Raw genomic sequence first — 12,664 nt, forward strand, 5'->3', positions numbered from 1 at the left:
TTTTATTTGGACATTATAGAAACATGCCTTTTTCTCACTTGTGGTTGTGAAGCTATGACAAAAAAGAGTTGACAAATTGCTGCTCAAGAGATGCTAGCTACAGTATAAGGGGTCTCAAGAAAATTATAAGCTAGAAAAGCCAAAGTATAACTGAACATGTGACATCAAAACCTCTCACTTCCCTCTGTTCATCTTTAATTATTTCTCTTTCTAAACAATCTAGGGGGCTGGGGAGGAAAGACCTGTTTGAAGAAGGAAGTAATGAAGTAAATCTAGTGAAATAAAGAAATCTCTAGAAAATAAAGAAGAGTTGGACTTAGTTCAGATGTAGCTTGATGTAGAATACTGAAAGACTTTGTTTAAATGCTGTGCAATTTAAAAGAACTCATCTTCTTTTCAACCTGTAAATCAGTTCCTCCATGAAATGTGGAAAAAAGATTCCACCCTACTATTAGGAGATGTATATGAGTGTAGAAAAAGTTTGCACAGTTAACACAATGTCGTGCTTGCCAAGATCGTCTTGATCTAATTCTCTTGCCAGCAAAGCCACTTTATAGAAGAACTATAACTCACACTTTGCTTACTTGAATATTTTTTCTTCCTAGAAATTTAATAATTTTGATATTCTTTGTCATTTTTTTCGGTCTCAAAGCACTAAGAAATTTGGTTGAGAACAACGCACTAAAACAAATCAATGCACGTGAGTGGCCACAAACATCACATTGCTTATCTTTCTCTGTGAAAAACTAAGGATCTCCTAGCTTTTAGTAAGGAGGGAAAACAAAGACTTGTTAGTATTCCTGTGCACACTTCATTATTTCACTTAGCAGCTGATTTTGATAAAAGAAAGAAACAGAAATGGTCTGATGTCTTTCCTCTCAAGATCAACCCACATCCTTCCTAGGGCAGGAAAAGCAGGTGAATAAAATACAGGACATTTGGACTTCTATGGCTTCCATTACCCAGTTTATTCCACTGCTTCTCTGAGAGCAACAGAAACAGACTCCAGCAGAGTAATTAGTTCAGTGGAGAAGTGAAGTTGAGAGAATCTGTTGAGGCATTTTGGCATAGGCACACTGAGTGTTGAAAAATCCCTTCTGCAAAGGACTGTTTTTCTGGCTCTGCAAGCAAATCTGTAGGGAGCAATTTTCTCTTCAGATATGTGGCTTGTCCTCACATGGAGAAGTGCAAGTTGCATCAGGCTTGTTAAAAGAAATGCAAGACAGAGGAGAGGGGGAGGCCAAGAAGAGTGCTAGCAAAGCAGGGTAAGCACAGTCTGAAAAGACAGCTGTGCAGCAGGCACTGTGAACCAGGATCCTGTACACCAAAAGGACATGTCAGGGAAGTGGTTTTTATGTCAGGCTGATGTCAGAGCCCCACCACTTTGACCCCATCATGCAGTTTCCTGATCAGCTGTACAATGGGACCAGGGAGACTTTAGATTTTCTATCCTGTAGTCCATATCATCTAAGTTGACCTGTCCCACCTGGACCCGGGTCCCATGTATCAATGGAGGAAGGGTGACACGGTGAGGACCTGGGAACCCACCACTGACCCCTCAAACTGAGAACTGTGGTGCAGGTTGCCTTAGGCAAATTGCAACCTCAACCTCAATGTGCACCTAGATTGGAGTGGGAAGAAGTAGCCAGGGTTTCTATAAAAGGCTCCTGCAAACATCATTCCATGTAATAAATGAAGGTAGAGGGCTGTAAACTGGGGATAAGAAATTGTTAAGACAGACAAACACCTTGGAAATGCTGATATCTGATCAATATCAGGCATATTTTGGAAGTTTGAATGAGATGTGAAGGATGTAGATGATAACTGTGAGTGCATACAGAAGCTTTGCAGACTTCTGGCACCAACAGCTAACTCCCAGGTGAAGGAAGTGGTGTGATTGACTGGCCATCATTAAAGCAAGGGTTACAAGAAACACGGACTCTCCATGCTCTATTTCTGGCTCTGCCGTCTCTGTATGTACATAATCCTGCTGCATTCTGGAGACCTGCTAAAAAAAACGCCTTTTTCATTACGTTTATTATAAGGTGCAATGATGCAATGATTGTGTATGGACAGTGACATGCTGTCATGGCATTTGCGACCCTTGCAACATGTCACAGCAGGATACAAGTATCGCCCTGTCCCTCTGCCCCGAGGTACAGTGGCTCTGTTGAACTCATATTTCAAGAGTGACCTTCAACCCAAGATGTAGATGTCACCCGCTTTTGCCCAACTTTCATCTCACTAGTGGTGCCTGCAAACCCCACACCTGCAGGGGGAAGAGTGTACCAAGCTTCAAGAGAAGATATGCTTGTAAGACTAGCTAATGAAATCACCCAAGATAAGCAGCTAGGGTCAGATGCTTCTGCATGATTTATGTTAGCCACAGAACAATGCTTCTTATTCCCTGGACATTTTTGAGGTCTCTTTCTCCTTTGTTCAGCAAAGGACAGCAAAGCTGCAATAGTGCAATATTAAGAAACTTAGTGTCCCTTTGGTTCAGTATTCTCTGCTCTCTGGAGAGGCTCCCAGAGTCAGGAACCTTATATTTGCCTTCATAACAAATAGCAGTTATTAATATGGCACAGTGGCTATAATTAAACTTATAGTAGTTCAAATGTTTCTGTGGTGTGGTCCTGTTAACTTGCCCTGTGCACAAAAGTCAGCTGAGTCGGCTTTCATCACTTCAAAACCACTTCAGGGGAGGAATGGAAGTGCTTGCTTTGGGCATTTCCCAAAATAACAAAAATAGCAGTAATAAAAATATAGAAGGCATATGGTGGGCTTGTGTCCGGGGATGCAGCTGAGGCTAAGCAATATGTACATATTTCATTTTTCTTCCAGAGTGATACGTGTTTATTCTTTGAGGCTGTAAGAAAACTAGTGGTTTCTTTTTCCAAGCAAGAGCTCACACAATTGTGTTAATGCATAATGTAATATGCATTATCCAGTATCTGATAAAAGCAATAAGCTAGGCACCATAAGGTTTAAAAGGTAGTTAAATATTAATTTTTCATGCTTTTGAAATTATCTGGAAGGGAGAAAAGGGGGCACCAATTATTCTGTGGCACCAAAATTATAAAGTTAATTGCTTTTCTCATCCCCCACCAGGAGGGTTAACACAAGATATTGCTCAGATATAGTGAAAGAGGAAGGTAGTGGAATTTAAACAAAAGTAGCATGGCATTTTCTTGCAATAGATCTCTGTTCATACGTTATAGTTATGTAAGATGAAGAAAGACAGAAGAGATGGTGTGAACCAAGAATTTGTTTTGCCTGACACACTGGAAAAGTTGTTCAATACTGGTTCATCTCAGCAAAGCTATTATTCTGGTTTGTCTCAGCAGAGCTATTATTCTTTGAATGCTGGAAAGGTCAGCTGGGGTTATCTGCTGCATAAGTACTGGCTGCTCAAACTCATGGGAGGGAGCTTAGCTCTTGCACCACTCCTTCTGAAACAATGATGTTTGGGTCATTGTTTATGAATCTGCCTGCTCTGAGTCAATCCTTTTCTCTGCCCCCCTTTTACATGGCCTGTAAACAACTTTCCAGATGGGCTGACATCTCACTGTTGATGGAGTGCTTTGGGTGAATATCCTTCTGTGTTACACCAGCAGAAGAGGTGTGTGGTACAACTGCTCTGCTTGCACAGTGGTGTGTGGGAACTTAAAGATGGACCTAGCTGATGACACTGTCTGGAATCCAAATGGACGTGAGAATATTCTACTTTGCTCTCTCTGTTGTTGTAATTGAGTATTTCTGGAGGAGTGCAAGTGAGAAAGATATATAAAGAATAATAAATAGTGTTTGCAAGAAATTTAAATCCACTTACCTGATCACTAGGCTGAAATAAGAGACCATTTCTGGATGTGATCCTGCTGTGAATTAATACAGTCATTTCAATTTTAAAAGCTTGACTTTCCTCACTAATAACATGTTTGTAACATACTAAACTGCCTTTCTAAGCATTTTGTGTTGTGGAGGATGCATTCTTAATTTAAATGTACCCTGTTTATGACATCTTTGGGGAAAATGGTGTTTGTGCAAGGTACAGTGAGATATTACATCTGGCATCCTGTTAATGGCTTTTAAATCTGGTTCTCTGTCTGATAAAGTGATGCTGATCTGAACTTTTCAAGAGATTTGTCAAGTTTCAGGAGTAAATAAATTTTAAATTACTGTAGTTTACATGGGTAATGTCATCAGGATTCAGTCCTCATTGCACTTAACTGCACACTGCAACAGAGATTAATAACATGGATTGCTCCTTAATGTAAATAATTAATTCAGTATGCCCTATTGCAAGAGTGGCATTGGCATTTGAGTTTTTTATGTGTAAGAAGCCAGAGGCAGAGAGCACTGACCATTAAAAACAGTGTATTATTGATTGATGTAGACTAAACAAAAAATGCCATTTAATTAGTAGAAAATTAAGTCTTGGCTGGTTTATTCTGATCCTCAAGGACCATTAAAGGGCATAGCTGAAGCCTGAGCTTTTCTGCAGATTGACTAACATATCTACCAGTACACCCTATTATTCCCATTCTCGAGTGAGAACCAAGTAATACTGAGGAAGACATTCACTGAAATGCAAACAAAAATGTTTCTTTATAATTAGAATTCTGTCTTTGTGGGAGTATTTTTTCCCTAGGTAAATAATGGTCTTAATCATAATTCTCAAGGACCTTAGATGACTCTATAAAGAAAAAATCAACATTACTGTGATAAAATTTAGTCTTTCCTTGTCAGGTCAAATATCTGTTTTCTGGTAGATAAGAATCTGAACTCATGATCCCAGCTGGCATCCCTGTTGACAGAAACAGGAGAGTTTTGCAGATAAAGATGGATCCTAAATTGTGAGAATCTACCTGCTTTAAGTTGTTTTGATTCGAGTACAAACATGATGAATTTTCCTCTTTAGGCATTTCTATCTCTGCATGATGTCTTGCAGTTCCCAGTGCTGGTATTTGTTGGGGTCTCCTCCCCTGCCATGGAGCCCTGGGAGAGGGGCCCTGGGGGGGAGACACGGTGTTTCCCAACAGGTATTCCAGTTTTTCACTTCAAGATGTGTTGAAGGAATGGAAGTAAATAAAACAGAAATGTCCAGAAATATTTATTATAGTTTATCACTAAATTCACACAGGCTTCAAAAACAAGTTTTTTCCTCATTTGGAACTGTAGGCTTTTTGATAGGGAATAAACATCTTCTAAAACGTGTTCATCAATCAAGATGCTATGCAGTGAAAAAATTATTTTGGAAAAACTGATTTTGATGTTTGGGTGAATACTTCTTAATCAATGCTGAGGTACAAAGAGACATTGTTGACCTGTGTGAGCTTGTATTGAATTATTATCTGTTCAGTGTGCAGAAAATGTCCATGCTTTCAATAATGCCAGTGTGTGAGATAATTCCCTCTACTCCATTACTTGTGATCCCTACTACAGCATCTGAGCAGTCATCCTTTAGTTGCTTAAATTTCAGTAAGTGTACATAATTAGGCATCTCCTGATCTTTGAATTGGCACTCTTCTGTTCTGCATCACTGAAGTAACAAGAGTGAACAGCAATCTGTTAAGTTATGCTTTAAAGAGAGGTAAATTTCACTTAAACCACTACTACTTGTCAGCTGAAGTCAAAGCCATGATTCTTACCAGATTTTTGTGCCACTGCAATATTGCTGGAGATCCTAATATAAAAGCATGGGATGCCTGTGAGAAACTTCCTTAACTGGGTTTCACAGCATGCGGAACCTTTAATACACTGACATATGCACAGCTCTTACTTCATTGCACAGGGAGCTCAGAACAGACCTGGGAGAACCTGAGCTGATGCCAGAAATCCAGATGTGCATGACTCCCCTTAAGAAACAGCACAGAGTTATTACACACTGCAAGCAGGATCACATTTTTTCACAGCATGGGGATTGGCCCGCAAAACGCCACCATCTCCTAAATGAGCTAGATGCAGCACAAAGCAAATTTCTGCCCTTGCTAGGATTGCTGCCAACCACCTCCTCTGACTGCAAGAGGCATTACTTCCTCTTGGAGCAGCCACTTTCCTCCATGTCAGCAGAATAGTGACAGGTCATGGGTTGAAATTATTGCAAATCTGGCACTTGTTTTTCCCATTTTGTAGCCCAAATGGTTTCAACACTTTTGACTGGGTTTCCAGGACTTTATGTCAAACAGTAAGATGTGATGGGATCCTCAGGATAAAGTCCCTGCAGCACTTTCCTGTAATTAAAAAGTTTAAATGTTCACCAGGTGTCAGTTTAAATAAACAGCGTGATTGCCTTCCTTTATTCCCCCCCTCAGTTATTTCTGCATAGCCCAAATGATTTCTGTGGATTTGTTTTGGATTTGCAAGAGATTAATGATCATCCAGGATTGAAAAAGCTGGATACTGTATAATTCTTTCTTTTTTGTGGGCTGAGAGTAACCACCTTGCTTGTCCTGAAGTGCGGAACAGATACTGAAAGTTGTGTCATTTTGAAATATCTGTCTGGAAGTCCGGTCACCACAACCTTTGGCCATTCCTGAAAATCTTGGCCTATATTAGAAGTATCCCACCTCCAAATTGCTCAGAGACTCCAATGTTAAAAAGAGAAAAAATTTGTAGTCTTGAGAGAGAAGGATAGTTTGCTTGTATGAGATGCCTCTAAGCAACAAATCATGATGTTAAGGTCTTTTGTGTATGTTTTTGAAAATGCATTAAACCCAAAAAAGTCTTGAAGCCAAAGAGTCCTTAATCAACAGGAGATACATATGATTAGCTGTGGCTGAAAATTTTCTGAGTGGTTTTTCATCTGTGAATGCTATCGAAGCATCACTTAGCTGAGATGTTCCACAAGAATGTGTGACTGCTCAGGGTCTCAGGAGACCACCGATATGCTTTGGTTTGAAGAAGCCAGAAAATTTCATGCCAGTGCCAGCATAACAACTTCCATTTTTCTGCAATATATTGTGTAATAGATGTAAATGTAAAGTCAAAAGTAGCCATTTCAATACCACTTTTACAAATAAATGTTTTCTTTCATGAGCAGAGAACCAGAGAATGCAACTTTTTGTCCCAGTTTGGAGACACAAGAAAGCATCTGAACCTCAGCACCTCTCATTTGACATCTTTCTGTCCACCAGACACATGCTGGAGCTGCTCCTACTTGCAATTAAGGTAAAGCTTACACTACATATATTACAGATTAAGTGCCAGAGGCAGTCAAAGAGACAGACCACCTGTGTCTGACATACAGCAAGAGGGCTAGGGTAGATGCTGCACTTTGACATTTCAAAGTGGGATGCAGCTGCTGGCTGGGGGTCCTGGTGCAGATCCAGGTATGTCTGCATGGATCCCAGTGCAGATCCTCTACATGTCACAGTCAGGTGTGGTGCAGAGAAGTCCTGAAGGGCAGGGAGAGCACTGGGCCACTCTTGAGTCCTGAGCTAAGGAGGGTGACCATGCTCCTTCAGAACTAGTTTGGGCATCTCTGCAGAAGCAGATGCTAGTCCCAGGAAAATTAATTTATCCACTTGCATGTTCTTTGCTTTTAGTAATAAACTACGTGGACATCTTCATTACCACATATTTCCTAGGGTGGGAAGCAAAAAAAAGAATTATGCAGGCACACAGGTGCTGAAGACTAAGCTTCTTCAGGCTTTTTGTGGAGACTAAGCACCCTCCAACATTCCCCCCAGGCCCCTCCAAACTGCCAGCTTCTGGCCACATATTTTTGTGTGAGCTTTTAGCAGAGTAATGTAGGCACACTAAGAACACAACTAGAATCATTACCCATGAAGAAAATATTTCCCCTTTCCTTCCTCTTAAAAAGCTCTAGACCTGATTTCTTACACAGATCCAGCTGATAAACCATCCTCAGTTTTATAGGAACTAAGGGCAATTTTTCCCCTAAGGAAAGTGTATCTTAACACAGCCCCTCATGGATATTTTGCCACAGTTTCTGCATACCTGAAATTGAATAATCTCATTTTGTGTTTAACTACCAGATATTATCTTTAAATAGACTATCTTCTGCCAGGCCAATAAACAGAAATTCCTGTCTCTGACTCTCTAGAAGTTTCCTTATGGTCTCTCTTCCTTCAATTAGTGAGGTTCTGCTCAGGTTTGGTCTAGGACTGCTTGCGTCTATAGTAATATTAGAGAGGGACTCAGTAATATCAAGTAGGTACTCTCTTACCTCAAAGCACTCATAGGAATATGGAAGAGGAGCTTCATTTATTTCAATGTTGTGGTGTAACTTAGTGCTGTGCTTATTTTCTGTTACTGGTCGTATCCAGATGACAGCAAAAGGAATGTCTTTTGCTTTTTCCCTGGATAAACTGCACATACTGAGTAGTGGCAGCTCCTGTCACAACCAAACCATTTAGCTACAGTGAAAAATCATGTCTGATAAAAACCAAGTTTTTGATGAAAATAAATAGCTTACATTGAAACAGAGTTGTTATGCACAACTAGAGTGATTCTCTTTGATGATTAAAAATATTCTATTTGCAAGCACCCTTCTTCCAGCCACTATTTTGATGAAACAAGGCCATTCACCCTCATCAGAAGAAAGTGAAAAAGCCACCAGACTAACAAATACACAAGAAATTTCCTTCAAGGGAATGGGAATGGGAAAAAGGACAGAGCTTTTTCTTTTAAAATATGTAGTGCTAGTGCATTTGCACTTATGTTTAGATTGAGCACAACTAGGTAGTTGTGGGTTCCTGTAAAGCTGCTGACAAAGACACTATTCAGTATCAAGACTGTGAATATTTCATTTACTTGTCTTTTTGCTTTTGCTGTTGTTTTTGTTGTTCCTTTTACAAAACATTAGATACAAACACTCACAAGTCTGTCTCTTTTCTTTGTTTCACATTTTTTCTTTCTCATTTTCCTGAAGAAATTGAAGGTGGCATTTAACTGCACTGTTACAGAAAATAAGTATCTACCTTCTTCCAGAAGACCTTGAATTCTTCCATATTTGCTAAACAGCACTGTGAACTATTTGAACAGAACAGTTAACATTCAACACATTAATATCAACCTAAGAAAGCACCAGTAAAATTCCTCCTGAGGCAAAGGAAGGTGGTATTTTTTGATTGCATCTCCACCAAAAACCTAGTAATATGACTGAGAAATCAAAATAGAACTGAAACTTTACATCTTTGGGAAAACATTTATCTCTTACGGTTGCATCACAAGTAGGCCTGGAAGAATGACAATAAAGTATAACGAACATTTGAGAGGCATCTTAGTGGAAGTTTTCTCCATTGAGACCATATGTGTCTTTACCTTTTTAAAGACATCACTTTGAGTGAAACTTGGTTCATTACTGAAAATAAAATTGCAAGCTCAATAGCAAGATAACTTAAGCCACAGGAAAAAAACCAAAACTGTAATAAAGGAATAAAATTCCTTTGGGCCAAAAAGAGTTGAATAGGTCAATAAATCCTTTCTATTTAAGCCAATTAAAGATACAAACATTATTTTATCCTCCCTATTTGTCTTTTTTTAGGTGAAGACTGTATCTTTTCAAGGTTTAGACAACTGAAATTCCCTCCTTGCTGTGCTTGTATGTATTATATAAACCTTACTCATAGAGCCACTTAACCAGATTTTTCCAGAATTGCTTCTCATAAAAACAGTATTTGTAAGTTACTTTTGAAGTTATTTTTGGGATGAAGCCATATGGAGCAGCATTAATTGTCACTGCTCCAAATTACCAGGGATATTTGGGACTTTCTGTCAAAACAGTGGAAAATGAAGCCATTGCAGGTGTCCATACAAACATCCCTGGCACTTTGTTCCACAGCCCCTGCACGGTCCCAGGGAAGATAAGCACATATCTGGGCACAATTGCCAATGCCAGGACTCACACAGATCACACCTGAATATTCATGTTTCTGAAAGCATGTAAAGAAATCCAGTGTTGTTGCCAGCTTTGCTACTGTCTCATAAATAAAGCTTTCAGAAAAGAAAAAGGTAGCTGAAAATGGGCCAATTACAAGTGCAGAGTTAACCACATATTAGCATTAATCCCTTACTAACTGTTCAAAGGCATATGGAAGCATGTATTTATATCAGCCTAAATATGATCAGTGTTACATCATTTTCAGTACAAACAGTCTGAAACATTTTTTTCTTAATTTCTAGATATGTGTCCCACAAATCTGTCTAGACTCGTCATTGCTTGGATGTTCTCAGTGGAAATCAAGTGTCTTGTCCTGGGGATAGCCGCTGTTTTAAAAGTGATAGATGAGGGGTTATCATATCTAACGGTGAATCTCAAAAATTGTTTTGGTCTCCTCAGTTGTTTGAATAACAAAATTGCAATTTGGAAACCAGTCTCTGAAATATAAATAATTGAGGTCTGTGTGGAAGGCAGCAAATAGTCTACACATTGAAATTAGTCTGGCTGCAATATTGTAAATGATGCTACAGTGACATCAGAAATACACATGGCTGGCTTATCATGTTCGATGACACCTATTTAAAATATCCCAGGAAAAAACAAAAATGTAAACTAACTCTGTTTCTAGACATAACCATTTTTTTCTTAGGCATGCTAATAATCAAGACCATACAGGTGCTTAGGAAGTCAGATTAAAAGTCAGTTTGCAACTGAACAATGAAGTCTCTGCAGATTCATTCATGTCAGCAATTCTTCATTATGGACCCACTTTAACATTCATCCATGAGACAGAGAGGATGAATCCTGCAGAAGAAGGTGAGGTACAGTGACACACTGTATAAGGGACGATGCCCTACACTGGATTAACTACAGTATATCTTCAAAGGTACAACTTCATCACTTCTGGATCCAGTCTTTTCAGTCTTGATAGCTCTGAAAATTCTCAGCATCTTCTTCTTCCAGTCAAGAGGCTGGCAGGTGTTTAACCATCTGGGTTACAGAGTGAGACCATTTCACACATTTGATTATTAAGATATTGTAATACATCACGTTAAAATCTTCAGATAGAAACAAATCCACATATGATGCACACACAGCTCCAAAAAGTGGCTTTCAGCAAGTACCAGATCTTGGTCTGTATGCATCACTAAGAATTTTATCAACCACCAACTTCTGCAGGCCACAGATAAATACAAAGAAATTTAGAATATTTAGAAATATTGAATAGTTTGTGTTAGAAGGGACTGCCCAGGTACAGAGGGGATGGACACCCACCACTTGAGGCCACAAGCTGGGTGTTGAACAAGATAAGGGAAAAGGCAGGCAAGAGACAAATCCTGCAAGGTGGGATAGTGCTTTTTATCTTGTCGATGTCCTTGTATAAGGGGCTCAGGTGTGAAAACTCCCCTCTGGAAGAGTGAACTACTCAGACATTCTCAGGTAAGCCTGAAGATATTCCTCCCTTCAGATGGGCCATAATCAATTCAACCATGCTGATGTAAGAGGCTGCAGCTGCTGGACGAGCCTCGATCTGTGCTGCCTCTCCTGCTGATGCCCTGCAGTGTTTTGGTGCCAGTGACAGACTCTGGGCACCAGAGTTAATTAGCACAAGGTCCTTTTTCGTGCTCCATCTGAAGAGAACATCCATGGCAAGAGGCAGCTATAACATCTTAGAAGGTATCAAAGATTCCCAAAATGTCCCATGAGTCACAGTATTACATCATCCAATGTAAAACTCCCTGGCGTTCCCACCTAGCCTGAGTGTATGTTAACCCAACAGATTTCACGTTTTGTGGGCTTCCCCCACCCCCAACAGGTCAAGACTGCAACCATCACTTCAACGAACAAACGTCAAAATTGCAACAACCAGGTCTCATGGCTGGATCCAAGGGTGGTGATTATGTACCTTTCTCCTCTTATTCTTTCTTTCTTTTACCTTATGCATTTTCTTAAGTGTTATTTTGATGCTTTTGTATTGCTACATTTCTAAAAAAAACCAGCTGTATTTTAAAATATATATAATAAGCCAGGAAGCTTATTCTACCTTAACTTTCTAAAGTTTGCAAGTAAATGTTTGTTATTGAACGTCCTGAGAATTGTAAATGAAACAACCTAAACCCATCCAGCAGATCAGAGCATAACAAGTTGGAAGCACTTTGCAGTCCCTATCTTCCTGTTCACTCACTCAAGAGGTGTAGGAAGAGAGATTGACAGTGAAGACTGAAGAGAAAACCTGCTGAGTACCTCAGCCTTCTCCTTGTCTGTTTTACCAGTTTGCAAGCATTGCTCATCAGGGTAGGCACACTTTCTTTGATCTGTCTCTTCTGGATGACATATCTGTATAAGCCCTTCTTGTTATTCCTTGAAGCCCCTGCTAAGTTTGCTTCCAGCTCTTCCTGGACCTTCCTCACTCCATCCCTACATAGCCAGACTATGTCCCTGCACTATTCCCAGCATACCTGTACCTGCTTCTATTGTCTAGACATTCTTGCCCTTTAGTTTGAGCAGAAAGCCTTGACTGTCTACACTAGTCTCTTCCCTTCCTTTCCTGATTTCTAATACTTGTGGATCAAGAGTTCTTGTGCTCTAAGCAAAGTGTCCATAAAGATCTGCCAGCTTTGTTCTGCTCCCTTGTCCTTGAGGCAGCTTCCCAGGTCATTCTACTGACTAGTTCCTTGAGCAGCCAGAGTTTACTTTCCTAAAATTCAGGGTTCTGACTACACTCTTCACCCATCCCACGTTCCTCAGGACTGCAGG

The 12,664-nt window shown here is 39.9% G+C and overlaps 1 long non-coding RNA gene across 2 annotated transcripts; it reads left to right on the forward strand.

Annotated features, from left to right (window-relative positions):
- Nucleotides 1–3,490: 3,490 nt before the first annotated feature.
- LOC108449093 lies at nucleotides 3,491–11,937 on the forward strand. 2 transcript variants are annotated; one of them, XR_001865201.1, is made up of 4 exons: nucleotides 3,491–3,712; nucleotides 7,043–7,170; nucleotides 9,512–9,568; nucleotides 10,150–11,937. It is a non-coding gene; the product is annotated as an uncharacterized LOC108449093 (long non-coding RNA). The 2 variants fall into 2 exon arrangements; XR_001865200.1 differs by having other exon boundaries at nucleotides 9,512–11,937.
- The last annotated feature ends 727 nt before the right edge of the window (nucleotides 11,938–12,664 follow it).

The sequence above is a fragment of the Corvus brachyrhynchos genome, unplaced genomic scaffold, assembly GCF_000691975.1.
Source record: "Corvus brachyrhynchos isolate BGI_N302 unplaced genomic scaffold, ASM69197v1 scaffold310, whole genome shotgun sequence".
Classification (NCBI taxonomy): domain Eukaryota; kingdom Metazoa; phylum Chordata; class Aves; order Passeriformes; family Corvidae; genus Corvus; species Corvus brachyrhynchos.